The 19,830-nt window shown below is 41.5% G+C and overlaps 1 long non-coding RNA gene and 1 pseudogene across 1 annotated transcript in view; both read right to left on the bottom strand.

Annotated features, from left to right (window-relative positions):
* LOC106148281 overlaps nt 1-12,930 on the bottom strand; it is a 14,838-nt gene extending 1,908 nt beyond the window's left edge. The window contains exon 1 of the long non-coding RNA XR_001233566.1: nt 12,261-12,930. This is a non-coding gene — a long non-coding RNA (uncharacterized LOC106148281). The remainder of the gene's footprint in view (nt 1-12,260) is intronic.
* Nucleotides 683-1,347, bottom strand: LOC102019505 (annotated as a pseudogene).
* Nucleotides 12,931-19,830: the final 6,900 nt, after the last annotated feature.

The raw sequence follows: 19,830 nt of genomic DNA, 5'->3' as shown, positions 1-19,830 counted from the left end.
AGCCTGGGCAACTTAGTGACTTAGTGAGATCCTGTTTCAAAATGGAAAAATAAAATGGGCTGGGGATGTACTCAGTGTGAAATGCCCTGGGCTTAATGCCTCTCACTAAAGAAAAACTTTTTTTTAATTTTATGGAAAAAGTAAAAGAATTTTGTAACAAAATGATAGGAAAAGAAAAAACGTAATTTAGAAAAGGAAAAAAAAAACACACCTGAACTATACTATTCTTTAAAATCACTGAGCAGGAAAAGCAACACTGAACTTTCATACTGATTTTACATAATTTTTACACAGTTCCTTTGAATTAAATCCAAGAACAAAAGTTAAGATTCTCCTCTATTTTTGGTAAACAACTGTCTGGTAAACTTAGATGACTTTTGCCCTAGATTTTACTTGGGAATGGTCTTCTTAGTATTTTATTTAAAAGAGAGCTGGTTTGGCACTTTTATACTGATGTCACCAAGGAGAAGAGATCTAGACTCTTTAATGAAATTGAAAGGGAAGCTGTCATTCATGGAAGCAAGCATTACCCTGATTCCAAAACCAGAAAAGGACCCAACCAAAAAAGAAATCTATAATCCAATTCTTTAATGATTTCTTGGGATCTCAGGGAGATATTTTTTTTTTTGAGACAGGGTCTTGCTATGTAGTTCAGGCTAGCTTTGAACTCACTATGTAGCCCAGGTTGGCATCAAACTGGTGGTGATCCTCCTGCCTCAGCCACCCAGGTGCTGGGATTACAGGAATACTGGCTGGAAGGATTCATATTCTTTACAGCTGGTACAGTTTGAGCTAGAGCTATTGCTAAGCCAGCCTCAGATTTCTCCAGTTTATTTTGTGCATTAATTTGTGTAACACTTTCATTCATGTTGGTTTCCAATACCATTCCCCTGCATCGCCATTTCCACAAGAATATTGTGAACTTTTTCTACCTGAAAAATTAAATCCAGTTCACAGACATTTTCAAAACATTTGTCTAATGTTTCCAAGAACACTTGAATTAGATCTGAAATGCCAAGTTCACTTTCTGAAGAATCCACACAAAAGACAAAATACAGTGTTGTATAATGTGTATAAATCAATTTGTTGTCAGATCCTCCAATTAATAATTCTTCTAGGAAATTATAAACATTTTAATCTCTTAGATGCCAAATGGAAAGTCTCCCTGATGACTTGTGGTTGTGTATCTTTACTGTAGTGCTGGTAGAACTTGGAGAGTTGTAGCTTCCTTGTTGAAGCTGAGAATTGCCTTGAGCATGGCTGGGCCAGGCCGACCTGGTGGACACTGGGAGCCAGGGTGGGGGCAGGCACATGAGCCTCACCTCAGGATCTGCTGGCTATCTTTCACCATCCATCCACTCTAAAATCTTGTAGAATTCAGCAGTGAATCTGTCAGGACCTGGGCTTTTCTTACTTGATAGTTTTTTAAAAAATTACTTCTTCAATTTCATTGGCTGATATGGGGTTATTTAGGATTTTTATATCTTCTTGGTTCAGCTTTAGCAGTTCATATGTATCTAGGAATCTATCCTTTTCTTCTGAATTTTCCATTTTAATAGAGTATGGGTTCTCAAACCAGTTACCAGTGATCTTCTGGATTTTGGCAGAACCTCTTGTTATTTCATGTTTTTCATTTCTAATTGTATGGATTTGGCTCTTTTCTTTCCTTATTTTGATAAGATTGGTTAAGTGTTTATCTACTTTATTATTTCAAAGAACCAACTCTTTGATTCACTGATTTTTTGTATTTTTTTAGTGTCAATTTCATTAATTTCCCATGTGATCTTTGTAATTTCCTTTTCATACTAGCTTTGGCTTGTTCTTGTTTTTCTAGGGCTTTGAGTTGTATTACTAGGTTACTTATTTGAGGTCACTCTGTTTTTCTGATGTGGGTATTCACTGCTATAAACTTCCCACTTAAGACTGGTTTCATTGTGTCCCATAGGTTCTGGAACATCATACTGGCATTATTGTTTGACTGTAGGAACTGTCTAATTTATTCCTTAATTTCATCTGTTACTCACTGATTATTCAAGAGGGTGTTGTTTAATTTCCATGTGTTTGCATAGTTTTTGTGCTTTCTTTTGTCAATGGTTTCTAGTTTCATTGCACTAGATTTTGATAATATACACGGGATAATTTGATTCTTTTGCATTTACTTAAGTATGCTTTATGGGCTAGTATGTAGTTCATTTTGGAGAAAGCCCCACATGCTGCTGAGAAGAATTCTGTTGTTGTTGGATGGAACACTCTGTAGATAGCTATTAAGTCCATTTATTTGAAGGTTTGGTTCAACTCTGATATTTCTTTGCTGATTTTTTTCTCCAGTTGATCTATTTATGACAGTGAGGGTATTGTCCACCGTTACAATTGTCTTGGTGTTTATCTGAGTTTTCATGTCCATAAGGGTTTGTTTTATGAAGTTGGGCATGTCAGTATTGGTGCATATATGTTTATAATTGCTATCTCTTCCCATTGAATTGTTCTCTTAACCAATATGTAGTGACCTTCTTTGTCTCTTCTGATCACTTTTGGCCTGACAACTACTTTGTCTGAAATTAGGATAGGTGCTCCTGCTTTTTCTCAGGTTCCCAATGCTTAGAATATCATTTTCCATGCTTTGATTTTTAATGTGTAAAATTTTAAAGTTAACTATATTTCTTGTATAGTGCACATTGTTGTGTTTTGTTTCTTGATACCTTCCGTCAACCTGTGTCTTTTGATTGGGGAATGGAGACGATTCACATTGAGAATTATTACTGAAAGGTATTGACTTATTCCTGTCATTGCATTATATTCCTGCTACCTATTTCCTTATTTTTTCCTTTTCCTTAGCTTCTCATCCCACCAAATGTATTAATTCTTTTTGACTTACTGGTATTGCTGGCTTCATTATTTCTTTCTGGGATATGCTTGAGAAGTTTTTAAATGCTGGTTTGGTGGTCATGAATTTTTTCAGATTTGTTCCTTGTCTTAGAAATGTGTTATTTCTCCATCCATTTTTTGGTTTTTTTTTTTTTTTTTTTGGTACCAGGAATCAAACTCATGACCCCATGTTTGCTAGGCAGGTGCTGTGACACTGACCTAAATCCCCAGCTTGCCATCTACTTAAAAAATTTTATTTATTTATTTATTTATTTATTTTTGTTTTTGTTTTTCTTCCGGTACCAGGAATTGAACTCACGACGTTGCCCTTGCCAGGCAGGCACTGTGCCGCTGAGCTAAATCCCCAGCCCCTATTTACTTACTTTTTCTCCATCCATTTTTGAAGGAAAGTTTTGCATAAGCCAGAGTTAGAAGTTGTTACCTTTTAGGGCTTGACACATTTCAGTCCAAGCCCTCCTGTCTTTTAGGGTTTGTGTTGAGAAATCTGCTGTAATTCTAACCTTTATGTATGATTTTTTGCCTTTCTTTAACAACTTTTAAGACTTTGTCTCTGTGATGAACTCTTGATACTTTGAGTATACTATAGCATAGAGAGGTTCTTCTTTGGTCACCATTATTTAGGGTTCTATATGCTTCATTTATCTGTATGTTTATTTTCTTTCTCTATATTTGTGAAATTTTCTGCCATTATTTCTGTGAACAGGGTTTTAAAAAATGACATTTGTGTTGTCTTCTGATTTTTCACTTATTCCAATGGATTTATTGTTGTTATTGTTGTTTTGGAGACAAGGTCTTGCTGTGTAGTTCAGGCTGGCCTTGAGCTCTCTAGGTAATCCAGGCTGGTCTGGAACTTATGATGATCCTCCTACCTTTGCTTCCCAACTGCTAGGATTACAGGTGTGTGCCATTGCACCTGGCTTCAATTATTCCAGTTACTCCTAGATTAATCTTTGCATCATCTATCAGCTATTAGATCCATTTTTCATACTCTCTTGTATTTATTTATTTATTTATTGATTGATTGGTTGTCTTTTTGAGACAAGGTCTCGCTGTGCAGTTCAGGCTGGACTTGAGCTCACTTTGTAGCCTAGGCTGGTCTCGAACTCAAAATGATCCTCCTGCGTCAGCCTCCCGAGTGCTGGGATTACAGGCATGCACGACCACGCCCAGCCTTCTTGTTTTTAAGGTATCTTTGAATAGTTGGTCTTAGAAGGCATCATTGTTTTCTAATTCTGAAATTCTGTCTTTATTAGGGGCTGGGGATTTAGCTCAGCGGCACAGCGCCTGCCTTGCAAGCGCAATGTAGTGAGTTCGATTCCTGGTACTGGAAAAAACAAAACAAACAAACAAAAAATTCTGTCTTTATATTTGTCACTTCTGCTGCCCATACTTCTAATATAATTTTTAATCTTGTGGATATCTAATTGGAATCTTTTTGTGGACTTTAAGACTTTGCTGAAGAGGTCAGTGATGTTTTATATCATTTTGTTTGGTGCAGCTAACTTCTTATTAGTGTCTTCTTGAAGCTCCTGGGTCAATTTTTGTTATTACTATTGTCAGGTCTCCAAACTAGACCCCTACCCAGTTAGGCAAGAAAAACTCCCCAAGCAGATCTGTTACTCATACCTGCAGGAGCTTGGCGTTCGATGGAAAGCTGGTAGCTTCACTCACAAAGCTTAACTGGCTAGTAGCTTCCCCACATAGCTCAACCTGCAGAGAGCTGATTTCACGAAAATCCACAAGAGACATTATCATTCCTGCCATCACCCCCTGTACCCAACACCACCCTATCACTTAGCCCTAGACCCCCTACTCAGAGACTGAAAATTTTGTACCTCCTTCAGCAATGCCCTTCTCTCCTACCTAAACTCCCCTATAAAACATGCTTTCACCCCTTGCTTGGTGCAGTGGTCTTTTTGACCTTGGCCTGGCCGTGTCTGGTCTACAATAAAGTCCTCGCACATTGCTTAAACTCTGCCTGTCTCAGTGGTCTCAGCTGTGCCTCAGTTTACCCTGATAACTACCATTATCTGTTTAGTTAGATCATCTGTGATCTTGCTGAGTACCTCTTTGATCTGTTTTATAATCTTTGTTATCCCCTCAAGTAATTTGGGTATGTGGCTTATGCTGTTCTCCCCTTGGATGCTCCCTGAATTGGCTTCTGGGGAGTTGGGATTTTGGGAGGCATTTTATTGTCTTCTCATGTTTCTATTTTTGTTTGTTTATTTTGTTTTGTGCTGAGGTTTATGGGTTCTTACAGTGTTATGGTTTTGTTACTAGTATAGACATCTCTTAAATTAGTTACTTCTCAGTGATGTACTTTGAGCATAGCTAACTATAATCCTTTGCCTCATCCCCAAGATCTGACCACCTCAGTTAACTGGGGAGGGGAGAATGCAGTGTAATTGGCCCAACACCAAGTTCTCTGGCTATGTACTTTAGTATTGTTAATGTCACAAAGGTAATCTAGGTGTTGGCTTACAAGGAAAACCCATGAATAGCATAAGAACCAATTATATATCACCCTTAACTCTAGAGAAGACATCCACAATTATGGTGTAATGGTTGATACATGGTGTCAACTTGAGAAGTTTAGAAGTTTAATGAAGTTGGGGGCTGGGAATTTAGCTCAGCGGCAAAGCGCCTGCTTGGCAAGCGCAAGGTCATGAGTTCGGTTCTCGGTACCGGAGAAAAAAATCCAAAAAAAAAAAAAAAAAGAAGTTTAATGAAGTAACTCAATAAAGAACCAGGGTCCTCACTTTGTAAACATCCTCATCCTGTGCAAGAGGAGGACATGGAGATGGTGTGAGTGCTACACCCACCCTAGAAGGTGGTAGCCTGCTTACAATATAAGGGAGGAAAAAAGGCTTGCTCTCCCCTTTTGCTCTTGCTGCTTTTTCTGTCTTCTGCTGCCTTGAGCTCTTCCGGCTGTGCCATGCCACCCTGCCTTGGAGCCAGCTGATTACAGACTAAAACCTCCACAGAGTGTGAGCTAAATAAACCTTTCCATCCTTAATTTTGAGTGTCGGGTATTTTGTCTCAGCAATGAGAGAAAAGTAACCAACACGTATGATATAAACATTAAGATAACCCGGGTGTTGTCTTACAGCTAATATGTGATGGCTATATCTCTCCTAATGGGAGAAAAGAATTCAACAGGAATTTTATAGTGTTAAACTGTCTCAAGCTTAATAAAGCTTTATGGTTATACTATTAGTGATATAGGGGGTGGGGAATGGTGAGATACAAGAAGAAAAATTTGAAATCTTCAACTATATGATATGAGAAGGAAAAGAGAAAAATGGTACAAAGGATCCTATTGGGGGCTGGGAATGGTGGTACATACACCTATAATCCTAGCACTCAGGAGGCTGAGGCAGGAGAATGCCATGAGTTGGAGGCCAGCCTGGGCTACATAGTGGGATCCTGTTTCAAAAAACAAAGAGAAACAAAAATCCTGGTGAGCAGAAGGATGTTTATAGAATTAGGTAAAGGTAACAGAAAAAACTGATGAGAAATAGAGGATAAAAGAAAAAGAAGGAAAATAGAAGAAATTATATAGGGAGTAAAAATAAGAGAAAAAATTAGGGGGAGAAAAATTGAAAGGGAAAAGAGGAAAGAAGAAAGAAAAAAGAGAAAGAGGTAAGAGTCAAGAAAAAAGGATAAAAGAAAATTCCCCAAACAGCAATAAACTGGTGAAGAAGAAAGAGGAAAGCAAATAAGATAAACAAACACAACACTCTCTCTTTCTCACACGCACACACAAATAATTTTCTCTATGATTTTGAATTTGTGTGTGTGTGTGTGTGTGTGTGTATGTGTGTCTTCTGGGATCTACAATTTTGGAGCAGTGTCCAAGTCAAGACACGTACCTGCTCACACTGGTAGATAAATAAGGCAGTCAGACACCAGGTCCACGCTGGATGCAGGCACCAGCAGCAGTAGGAGCAGGGTGAGGGCACCAACACAGTGGCTTTCAGATCCAGGGCAGCTCAGACTGGGCCAGGCCTCTGGCTGCAGGGGTGTGTCTGTGTCCTTTAGCTCAAACTGTTATGGGGGGTCTCTTTGCAGCCTGTTTCCTGACTGGCTGTCTCCCATACTGTCTTACATAGTCACTGTGGGGACGTAACACTGGGAGCCCTGAAGTGAAGCTGTCCAAGGCTGCTGTGAGTCCCAGGTTCAAATCAAACAGTCAACCCTTCCCTGGAATGGTATCTGACCAAGCACTCTCTCCAAGGATACGGCAGGAGCTTGGACAGGAGCCACTCACCAGCTGTTGTTGCCTGTTGGACTAACATGGGAGCAGAACCCCTGCACTGTCCCTGCAGATCATGGCACCCATTGGTCTGTTTCACCGCTGCGTTTCTCTCTGAGGTCTGTGGAGCCTGCAGCTTTCACTTTGTGGGTTTGGTTTGTCCTTCCTGCAAGCCATAAGCCTGGAGCCAGGAAGAAAGTGCACACTGTTTCTTTCTTTCTTTCTTTCTTCACATTGTGTTCTGTCACTTCAATTTCTCTGTAAGTTTTAATTTTCCTGTCAAATCCTTCCTGGTTCCTGGGGATCAATTTCTCTCTTTCTTCCTTCTTCGAGTTCTTTTCCAGTGCCAGATTCCAAATCTCAGAGAGTTGTGGTTACTGCTCTGCTATTTTTTCTTTGTTTTGTTTTTTTTAACCCTGAAAGGACATTGGATTTTGTAAATGCTTTTTCTATGTCTATTGTAGTGATCATATATTTTTATTTCTTTATTACATATATATATATTTCAATATTAAGACAACCTATAAACTTGCATTCCTGGGATACTGGGATAAATTTTACTTCATACATGTATACTTATTTTTACATGTTATTGGATTCAGCTTGGTAGGATGTTTTGCATTCATATTAAAGGAGATATTGGTTTGTAATTTTCTTGTGACATCTTTGTTTTTGGTATCAGGGACTCACACAGTGAGTTGGGAAGTGCTCTCTTCTATTTTTTTGGAAGAGTTTGTGAAGGGAGTTTGCTCTTATGACCATTCTTTAGATGTTGGTAGAATTTATCAGTGAAGCAATATAGGGCTGGGCTTTTCTTCATGAGTAATTTTTCAATTACTGATTCTTTTCATTGTTATAAATCTATTCAAATTACCTGTTTTCTTCTTGAGTCAGTTTCTGTAATTTGTGTGCTTCCAGAAACTTATCCATTTTATCTAAATTGTCATTTATTAGCATATAATTATTTGTAGTATTTCTTATAATCTTTTTCTTTTTGGTAAGGTTGATAATGTCTCCGCATTTATTTATTTATTTATTCATTTATTTTGTCTTTTTGAGACAGGGTGTCTCTGTGTAGTTCAGGCTGGCCTTGAGCCCACTTTGTAGCCCAGGCTGACCTGGAACTTGTGGCGATCCTCCTGCCTCAGCCTCTTGAATGCTGGGATTACAGGCTGTGCCACACCTGGTTCCCCTTTTTTTTCTAGTAATGTCTTTTTTTTTCTTAGCTGACTAGGTAACAGTTTGTCAATTTTGTTAATTTTTTTTTTTTTTGGAAGAACCAGCTTTTGTTTTAATTGATTTAAATTTTTTTCTATTTCATTAATTTTTATTCATGTCTTTATTATATCCTTCATTCTGTTTGCTGTAGCTGCATTTTTCTCCAATATTTTAAGATGGAAGATAGGCTGTTGATTTAAGGTCTTTCTTCTTTTTAATAATATTTAAACATTTATATTTATAGGTATAAGTTTCTCTGTGCTATTTTAGCTGTATCCTATAAAATTTGATAAGTTATATCCTCATTTTAATTTACCTGAAAGATTATTCTCATTTCTTTTTTGATGATCTCTTTCACCTGTTGGCTATCTAGGTTTGTTTAGGTTTTTACTTTCACATGTTTGTGAGTTTCCCAGATTTGTTTGTTCTCTGGCCTGGTCCTGGGGAAATCGCTAAGCCCAGGCTCTGAATGTACTTCTTTCTGAGTGACAGCCATGTTAGGGGCTGAGTTCTTGCTAGATGGGGTTGGGGTAGGAGTCACAGGTCTCCTGGGTTTGCCTTTCTTGCCAGGACCCCAGTATTGTCAGGTGTGCCATGCCCCACTTAGAGCTTTCTTTACAGTGGGAGCTGGGTAGAGGAAGAGAAGCCCTACTTGTATTGGCTATGCCCACCTGGAAATTAGTCTTGGCAACAGGTAGCTGGGGAAGGCTGACCAAGGCTGACATCCTGTGCCTTTGACTTAGACCTTGTGTTCGGGGCTGGGGATGTAGCTCAGTGGCACAGCACCTGCCTGGCAAGCGCAAGGTTGTGAGTTCGATTCCCAGTACCGGAAAGAAAAACAAAACCAAAACAAAACAAAATACTTCGGTAGACCTTGTGTTTACCAGGCTGGTGTAGTTTTTGCCTCACTGCAGTGGGGCCCCAGAGAGGACCTGGGCCGTGCTTTATACTAACTATTTTGGTTGAACCGCTGGCCTTGGTTCGCATATTGTAGACTTTAACCTTTTACTAAATTTTTGTATTTCTTCATTTGTTGTTTGCTCTTAAGACTATTCCCAGATACTTTGAAAAGTTTTTTTAACTTTTTTTTTTTGTGATGCTGGGGTTTGAACCCAGGACCTCGCACATGCTAGGCAAGTGCTCACCAGTGAGCTATGCACTAGCCCCTCACAGAGACCTTACACACTTTTTTGTTTTAAGTGATTTTGATCAGTTCACTGGAAAAAGAGTCTCTGGAGAGCCTCACACTGTCATGCCACAGGTGGAACTTGTGATTGGGCCTGAGCTCTTTCTCTAAAGAGAAACTTTTCCCTAATCAATTATGTGGTTATTCTAGGTGGAGTTTGTACAGGGAGGGCAGATTAATCATTACCTCAAAACAGATCAAATTAGAAATCCAGATCTGCTACCTACCCAGTCCTCTTTTCCAAGCCAAATCCATATTCTCTGACATTTGTGTTACTAGCCTGAGTGATACTTAGCCGAATTTTCATGGTGACAGGAATCAAAGAAGTTCTGTGTGGGCTGTTTCCCTGAAAACAACGATTTCTCAAATGTATATTGCATTGCAGAATGACTCCTGAGGACTAACTTTTAAAAGTTTACAACTTTCCACTTTTCCTTAGCCTGTCTCAGATTGTCCACAAGCACAAAGCCAATTTCTAGGGGTTAGTGGTGGGGGTGAGGTCAGGGGTGGGGTTTATCCTTCATTTCCTTCTTTTATGTGAAGACTCAGAGAAGGTTTAAATATTTTATAAGTAACTTAATGTACTTAATTATTGTTTACTTGGTGAAGCAACTCCCAGAAATTAATATATTCTTTTAACCCCTTTCAGGAGTACAAAGTTACCTTGTTAATCAGGACATGTTTGGAGTGAGACGGTATTTGCTATTTCAATACTAGCCTTTGGTTCTATTTTCAAAGGGGAGATAATGCAGTTTAGAACTTGTTTTACTTTTGCCATCCCAATTCCTCAAAGTTGGGTAATCACAAGCAGAACTTTGGGAAACAACACTTCCTACCATGTTAGTTTTCTTCGTGCTTTACACCCACCATTTTGGTTGGATCGCTGGCCAACTTCGTACGTATCTTGTCTACATTTTTTAGATTAGGCTCAGAATCCAAGGCCAATGATAACCCTGTAGGTTCTTTGGGTGAATTACAAAAGAGGTACCCTTTAAATGCTTGGCTACCATCTGTTGGAAAATTCTCTCAAAGAATCTACGGTGATTATAATAAAAGCAGCACTCCTAGAATTGGTCTACGGCTTTTACAGTGCACCAGGTAGCCATGCTAGAGAGGTTAAATAATTTGCCAAAAGTCAAAAGCCAGCAAGAGAAGGGGGCTGGGCTTAGAATCTGGGTCCCCCTCCCTCTGTGTCCTCTGTATCCGGATCCCTCTCTGGCTGCCTCTCTCAAATGCAAGCTGGGACTGTGACACTCTTGAGCAAGAAGGAAGGAAAAGGCCAAGTAGCAAGGAACTGACTGAGGGGGCAGAGCCCTCAGGCACGCTTTGCTTCTACCTCTCAAGGTTCTGAGAAAGGCGGAGCCAGGTAACCGTTGCTAACTGCCATTTTCCCTCTGGGCCTTGGGAAGCCAGGACTGCTTGGAGATCTGCTTTGTACGTTTACACCCACGATAGTACCTAAAGTTTAGCCTGTTGAAATACTGTCCTTGGAGGCTATATTCCAAAGAAATAGTCCTTGTTTTCTTTCGTTCTTTTCTGTTTTCTTTGTGATCCCTGCTGGTGTTGGGCCACTCAATTAGGGTCACCATTCCCGCTGAGCACACTTCCCAGGGACGCCTGGCCCACTTTGGCCTGTGTGTAGAAGCAAAATCAATAAAAGCACCTTCAGATGTCCCAGGCCCACATTCTCCTCTCCTTAGAACCAGCGTCCTGTTTGTTACTGGCCTTGATCTTGGGGGTGACGGACTTTATTGTATTTTGAATTATACAATGCTCTTTGGGTTTCTCCTGTGATTCAGTGACCCTTAAAAATATCATTTTATTCAAATGTGGTAAATGAAGGACAGGGCTCATGTTGGCCTTTAGCTGGAAGTGACTAGAGGCCATTTGGAGTCCAGCAAAATTGGAGAAAAATTTCTAAATTTCCTCTTTCATAAGTAACCAGAGTACGAAATTAATAGGCTCTTCCACTTTTGCATTTATTTAACAAACACCTATTAAGTATCTATTAGGTGTTAGAGAATCAACTCCTAGATTATCTTAATAGAGAAAGGAAAAGTTCTCGAGAAATGGTAAAAGTCATTTCTGGGAATACCGCAGGGGTCTGTAGGGAAATTTTTCTGGTTCAATTAGTACTGCTATTTGCGACCACTAGGTGGTGCTATTACATTATGAAAATGACACCCTTTTTCGGAATGCTTTTCCAAAATAGGAAGCATCTAGACATTTTGGAGACCAGGGTCTCTCTACAACCCAAAGAGACTTCTGTGGGAGCAAACGAAGAAAAAGAAACACACCTCATCATCTACATGCCTGATCTAATTTAAATGCTCAAGGGGACAGATATCTCCTCAGAAGACGGGGCCGTGTCTATTGTCATGGTTACAACCCAGGTTAAAACATGACACGGAGAAGGCACTTGATACAAACCTGATGAATGAATCCATTTCTGAAGCATTTAGATTGTTATTGAAATAACCATTTCTGAAGTGTGGCAAATTCTGGAATTCAGAGGCCTAAGGTTTTGGGGAGGTGAAAAAAGACTCAGAGAGACAGTATTTGGGAAAGCAGAAATATCGAAAGTGGTCTGTGGCACTGACACTATGTACTTGGTATTCCCTACATTTATCTTAACAAGATTTCATCCGTTTAAAATACAGAGGATGTAAACCAATAAATTTTGATTTTTTTTCTTGAATCTATATTATGGCTTACCTTGGAAGGGATCTCCAAAAGTCTACTCTCCTCTGCTTCTTGTTCTTTTACTTGTTATAGGTTCATTTGTACCACAAATATTGATTGAGCAGCTGTTATGTGCAAAGCATTCTTGGAGGCTGTATGATGATCTCTGCCCTTTTCTTCTCCTGGTCCCTTTGAGTTCGGTTCATCCAAATCATATTACTCTAGCATCCAAATCCTACTCGGTTCCTCTTGCTATTCCCAGTCCAAGCCTTGCTCTTTTCTTACCAGGTTACTGCATCCACCTCTGATCTGTGTTGCTACCATCCACTCTCTTTTTAACAACCGATTAGGATCAATCACACTGCACCTTGCCTTCAAACCTTCCTTGCCCTCAGGGCCAATCCCAGCCTCTTTTACTTAGTTTACAAGCTGTAACCTCTGGGTCTTGCTTGTTTCCCAACGCTGTTTCCCCTGCTTCCACCTTGTTTGTGCTCTTGCTGTGACTTTTTTTCCTTTCGATTTTGCTAACAAGCCCTGTCCTCTCTTACTCATGGGCTTTTAAGTTTTGGGGAGACTTTCCCTTCAACCTGGAGCCTTCTTTTTCCCTTTCTCTGCCTGCCTACTTTCTGCTCATTCTTTAGGTTTCAGCTTAAATAATACTTAAATTGAAAATAAGCTTTTTTTTTCCTGACCACTGTCAAGATGAGGTTCCTCTCTTTTTTTTTTTCTCTACGGAAGATTGCACCCAGAACCTTCACACTGAGCTCTATCCTCACACTCTTTTTGTTTTATATTTTGGTGCAGAGTCTCAGTAAGTCACTAAGCTGTCCAAGATGGGCTCAAACTTTCAGTCCTCCTGCCTCAGCCTTCCAGAGAGCTGAGATTACAGGCTCAGGCTCAGGCTCCCCTTTTTCACTTTTCTTCTCATAGTATCTGCTGGGGCTCACGCCTTGTCCATTATTATGTCAGACTGAGTTCTGTGAATGCCACGGCTCTGTCTCAGTTACTTGTCTCACACCTAGTTGAGTGCCTGGCACATTGTAAATGATCAATAAAATATGCTGCATGGGTGAACAAGTGAAAACCATGAGATGCTTCCATCAGTGTGAGGCAAGTGGTACATAGAATGATAGTGATGGGAAAAGGAGGAGTCCCTTGGGAGGTTACCGTCAAGGCTGGGTCAAGTGTTGGCAAGTGGAGATGTTTACGGTGGGGGCGTTTCGGGTAGAGGGAAGTGACGTAGGTGGGACAAGTTTGGGGTACAGGCAAGAAAGATGGTATTCTTGTCTGGGAAGAGTAGAAGAGAAGACTTGATCTACCTTTTTTTTTTTTTTTTTGGTATCGGGAATCGAACTCAGAACCTCACGCTTACCAAGCAGGAGCTTGTGCCGCTGAGCTGTATTCCCAGCTCAGAGGATAAGACTTGAGACAGCTTGTGACTAGATGTGGGTAGGACCTGGGCTCTAGTTGACAGCCAACAGGGAGCCACTGATGGCTTCTGAATGGGGGCGTGACAGGGCCAAATGACTGCTTCAGAAAATGTTAATCCAGTGCCAACACGGACCATGACCTGGAGAGAGACCTTCGAGACCGGCTAGGGGACTATCAGAGAAGTCAAGATGGGACGCGGTGAGGGCCTGGTTAGTAGGTGGCAGTAAGAATGAAGACAAAGGGACGTTGTGCAGAGGAAGGAAGAGGGAACAATGAGGCTGGGAACCGGAAAGAAAGGGTGAGGGAGAGGAGGGGTCGGTTTTCAGCCTGATTCAGTGAGGTGCTCTCACCATCCGAAAGGCAAAGTCAAGGGAAGGAGCTTGGGGCAAGATAAGGGTTCACTCACCAGAACTTTGAGTGCAGTTACGCGTTTCACTTAGGGAAATCCAATCGATGTGTGGGATTAAAAGAAAAAAAGGCACAAGTAGGAGGAGGGAGAGACCTTGTAGGGGAAGTAATGGGCTTCCAGGCCTCCCGCTAAGAGAAAATGGCTCCCAGAAGGAGCGCAAGACGGGGGAGGTAAATTTATTATTCCCCTTATTATGTATAAAATCATGTGCATTTCCTGAATAAAATGAGGGGTTATATGAGAGTAATAATGACTATTTACAATCTATGTTTCTTACGCTGATTTTAGACCTGAATTCCCTGGCAGGGTTCAGCTGTTTAGGGTGTGTCCCAGGCTCTGGCCCGGGCGGTGGGCGGGTGTGAAGAAGGCATATCACGGGCATTGTGTAGAAGGGCATGGAGGCAGACAAGTAGGGCTACAGTCTAGGTCGGCAGTCAGGGAGGTGGGTGGGCACACGGAGGAAGGAGGTAGGTGGCCGGTGTGTCAGTGCTGAGGTGGCCCTGGGCCCCGAGTTGGACAGAGAGAGATCTGGGAGTCATTGTCACAGCAGGTAAGAACGGCAGTAGGAGGGCATGAGACCTCCGGGGGGAGAATCCTGGGGGAGGAAGGAACTCAGGCCCTGTAGGTAACACGCTTTCCTTAGAAGACAGGAAGAGTCCCGAAACAGAGGAACCTTCAGAGAAGCTGTGAAAGATAATTAAGCCAAGGTGGAGGAGAACCCAGAGCAGAGGTGATCTGTACAATTAGGAAGTCAGTGGTGACCGCGAAGTAAACAAAAACTTCATTTATTTGAAGTGATGGAGGTAGGACTTCAAAGGGGTCCAAGAGTGATGGGAGGAATCTGGAAACACAGGGAATACCTGCTTCCTCTCTATCACAACTTTAGTAAAACCAGCCTGGTTCCCAGTGAAGGTTTCCTGGAGAAAGTTTGGGATCCCGGGTCGCCATGAGCTCTTCCCACTAGGATCCACCGCTGAGGACTGGAAGGGCCCCTTTCCATCACGGTATGCTGACCCAGAAATAGGCTTTGCCTGCCATAGGCCTTATATTCTAGCTGCGGCGCAACCCAGCTGGGCCACAGATGTCAGCTGTGGTGGTTGAATTTCATACTAAACATATCTACCTTATTTTCTTCCAGAAGTAGAATCCACACTCCCACATGATTGCAAAGGCTAACTTGCTAATAGCTTCCCTGGAGTTTGCTTCTTGCAATTACCTCATCAGACTTCAGACAAGGCTGCACATAACAATTTATTCTGGGATGTGGGGAGCTCTGGATGGTTTTTAGTCAATGGTTCCTTATCTGAGTTATATTGTCCTTGACAGAGATTTAAATTAGAAGAAAAGCTTCTTTTATAGGTACCCAGATAATTACCACTTCTGATGTTCTCTTTATTCTGTGTGGATGAAGAGTCAAATATGGCATCATTTGCCTTCACCAGAGAGATTTTTTAATATGTTCTGCACTATACATTTGTGGATGTTGCATTCATTCATGTATTGTAAATCTGAAAAAAAATCTTTATTTTGGCTTTGTTTCTGCAGAATATTTTGGCTGGGTAAAGAATTCCGGAGCTGGGTATGGTGGCACAGGCCTGTAAATACAGCTACTTGAGAGGCTGAGACAGGAGAATTGCCAGTTCAAGGCCAGCAACCTTGTCTAGGCATATATCTCAGTGGAAGTATGCTCCTGGGTTTGATTAAAAAAAAAAAATCCAGTTGACAGTTTTTTTCTTTCAATTCTTTAAAGATGTTGCTATGTTGTCTTTTGGCACGTAGTTCTCCAGAAGAAGTCTGATGTCATTCTTACCTTTGTTTCTCTGTTTGTAATGTGGGTTTTTTTTGGTGTGGTGGGGATACTTTTAAGATTTTCTCTTTTTCACTGGTATTAGTCCATTTAATCAGGATGTACTTTGGTATATAGATATATTTTTACTAATATATGTTTGTGACATCTTAATATTTCTCCTGCTAAGTTTCAATGAGTTTCTTGGCTTTCTAGTTTTTCCACCAAATTTGGAAAAAGCTCAACCATTACTTTTTCAAGTGTATTTTCCCTCCCCAGTTCCTCAGGAATTCCAGTTACCTATTTACTGGGCTACTCAAGTTGCCCCACAGCTTGCTGACGTGCCACTCGTTTCTTTTTTTCTTCAGTCAGACTTTATTGGCACATGTTAGATATACGTAATGACCATATCCATCATAGAGAATTTGTACCTATCACCACTCTTTTCTGAAGTCCCTGTTTTATCTTCAAGTTCACTGATCTTTTGTTTCCTGAAATGTCTAATCTACTATTAATCCCAACTTGTGCATTTTATATCTTCTATATCTCTACTCTTTTTTTTAGTTTTTCTATTTTGGGACAGGGTCTCACTATATAATTCAGGCTGTCCTTGAACTCACAGTGATCCCCTGCCTCAGCCTCCCTAGTGCTGGGGTTACAGGTGTGCACCACCACTCCCAGCTCGTATCTCTACTTAATGTATGCATTTTTTATTTTTATTTTTTGAGATCAAACCCAGGAGTGCTCTGTCACTGAGCTGCATCCCAAGCTCTTCTTCCCTTTTTGAAGCAGGGGCTTGCTAAGTGGCTGGGGCTAGCCTTGAACTTGGGATCCACCTGCCTCAGCCACCCAAGCAGCTGGATGACAGGGGCAATCACTACACCCAGCTCTTAACATACTCTTTTTTTTTTTTTTTCCTGAGAACGAGAGAGGGCTATGTATTTCAGGCTGGCCTTGAACTCACTATACGGCCTAGGCTGGTCTTGAACTTTGGGAGCTGCTCCTACAGTTTTCAGCCTCAAATGTGCCATCTTCTTGCCTTCTGAGTGGTGGGATTGCAGAAATGTGTCACCTTGCCTAGCCACTAACGTCCCCTTAAAGCACTTTTTGAACATGTAGAATATAGTTGTGCTAACTATTTTAATGTTCTTGTCTATTAATTCCATCATTTATGTCATTGCTGGGTTCCTATCGGTTGACTCTTCTCCTCATCCTGGGTCATATTTTCTTCCTTCCACGCCTGGTAACTTTTTATTGGCTACCAGACATTATGAATTTTACCTTGTTGGGTGCTGGATATTTTTGTATTCCTATAAATATTCTTGAGCTTGTTCTGGGTTGCAGTTAAGTTACTTAGAAACAGTTTGATCCTTTTGGGTCATGATTTTAAGCTTTTTATAGATGGGACCAGAGCAGCATTTAATCTTGGGCACAGCTGAGGCAAGGCCCCTCGTAGGATTGTACCTAATGCCTCATGGATTAAGGTGCCTTGCACTCTGGCTGATGAATGTGAGGGCTACTCCTGGTCTTGTGTAAGCTTCAAAGATGGTTCCCTTTAATCCTCTTGGGTAGTTCTTTCCCCAGTGTTAGGGTCCTTTCCTTACACCTGTGCTTAGAATATTTGAGGGAGGACTCCATGACAGATCCGTGGAGCTCTCCCTTTGAGTGGTGGTCTTCCCTTTGGTGCCTTATCTTATCAGCTGCCTCAGCTTCCAGAAGTCCTCAGCTTGGGAACTGGCGTTGGGCGAGGTTCCCTGTCCCTTTTGGGAAGTCTCTCCTGGCAATAAGTGGCCCAAATCATAGGGTCCCTCTCGTTTTCATTTTCTCAGGGATCACTGATTTTTCTTGCCTGATCCGATATCTTGAAAACCATCATTCCATCTTTCTTGCCTCGTTCTTTCAGTTGTTTCAAATGAAAGGGAAAATGCAGTCCATGTTAATTCCATCTTGGCTAGAAGCAGAAGTGTACATTATTCTTTAAGTCTGAAGCACTTTTTGAGGACCTGTGGAATGCAAGACTCCGCCAAGCCAAGTGGCTGGTTATCAGGCCAGGAAAAGAGGTGCTTCTGGAAGGCTGAAAGGGCTTCGTGAGGACAGAGCCACTGGAGGGGAGCAGGGCAGTCTGCTTCTCTTTTCTGGCTGTTATCAAGACTTGGCCTTAACTATTTCACTCTTGTCTGGTGGTAAAGATTTTGTTCTCTTTCACTTTAAAGCAACACCTCTCGGCTTACACCTGAGCACTTCTAGGCTTCTACATGTGAAGCAAATCAGTTTCTCAGTGGCATTCACAGCCCCCAGCATCTGCGCCTGTGGAGAACCGCTGAACCAAAGACACTGTGCTCTATCTTGAAGAGAAGTTACAGACATACCTTTAAAAGACAAGTCCTCCATTTCAACAGTGAATAAGATACCACTTAACAAAGCATTTCAGCTGGTTAAATTTAGGATGAGGAGGGGAAAAAAACCTAATCCAAGAATATTAACTGGCTTTGAGCCCAGGGTATTTTTCTTTTAGAGTGGATTTGGTACATTTTCCTTCATGTGGAGTTGTTGCCTCCCAGCATTTTATTCTGGGATGGAAGGTCAACAATGACCGCCTTGTTGTTAAATCCAACGGACACTTCTCAGTTATTAACCTACTTGACCTCTCAGTAGTATTTGACATTGTTGACAATTATCTCCTTCTTAATGCATTGGCTGGCTTCTCTTCTTCCCTTCTGGCCTTTTTTCTCTGGCTGCCTTTTCAGCTAGTACTGTTCTTGATTCTGTCCTGAGCCTTCTTTTCACAAGAAACACTCTCCCTGGGCTGTCTCATGCATGGCTTCACTGGGAATTCCTAAATCTATGTTTCTAGCTTAAGCTTTTTGTTTTACTTTTTCCTGAGTTCTTGTCCAGAATATTCAACTGTTTCAGTCTTTACCGGGCTAGAACAGAGGTAACTCAGCCTGAGCAGTCTCCTCCTCCTTTTGTGAGGTAGGTTTTTGCTAAGTAGTTCAGACTGGCCTTGAACTCACAGTGATCCTCCTGCCTCAGCCTCCTGGCTGCTAAGATTACAGGTGTGCACCACCACACCCAGCAGCTTTAGCATTAGAGTGGAACTGTCCCCTCACTTTAACCTGATCTTCCCAGCCAGGTTCTCCATCTCTGCAAAGAGTAGCTTTACACACTTCACTTCTCAAGCCACAGTTCTTTGCATGCAATCTTCTTCTCAGTTCACCAGTCAGTCCTGTTGATCCCACATCTTCCCATCACTATTGCTACTACACTATTTTGGTCACTATCTTCTTTTGCTTGGTAACTGGAGAAGACTTCTAACAGCATCGTCTCCTCCAGTCTTCATGCCATCTCCCTGCCTATGCATTTTTTCCCACGTGGTCTTTCTAAACAGTTAAACAATTGTTTCTCAAACAACTGAAGTCCACCAGGATCTTGCTTAGAATCTTTCCATGACTGCCCTGTGCTCTTAGGATGAAGCCCTTGCTCTTTTTGTGTAGGAAGAGCTGGGGATTGAACCCAGGGCTTCATGCCTGCTAAGTGAGTGCTCTGCCCCTTAGCTGCACGCACCCCCAACCCCCATGTGCTGTGGCTGGGTAAGATTCAGCTCCTATTTACCTTCTTGTATAGGACTCCCTCCCTCATGCTAAATACCCTGCTACATTTCAGTTCCTCAAACTATGGTGCTTCCCTCTCGTTTTCTGGCCTTTCCATGTTTTGTTATTTCTGTCTGCAATCCTTTCTGTAACTCCTCTGCTTTGCTTAGTCATCCTCAGATCACTTTCTTTAGGGAGTCTTCTCTGACCTCTTTCACCATTTTTGGTCTTCCCAGCTTCCTCAGGTAAGTGAGTCTCCAGTCTGCGCTTCCGGAGGCCACCGTGTTTCGTCTTCCACAGCACTCATCCGATTTCCTGCTTGATCATGGCCTCTGTCTTGTGCACTTGTACATCCTTAGCACCTACTCTCAGGCTCAGCTTGCTAGG

Source organism: Chinchilla lanigera, unplaced genomic scaffold (genome assembly GCF_000276665.1).
Source record: "Chinchilla lanigera isolate Chin_1 unplaced genomic scaffold, ChiLan1.0 scaffold00018, whole genome shotgun sequence".
NCBI lineage: Eukaryota > Metazoa > Chordata > Mammalia > Rodentia > Chinchillidae > Chinchilla > Chinchilla lanigera.
Note: the sequence above shows the minus strand (reverse complement) of the source record. Positions and strands in the feature narration are given on the sequence as shown.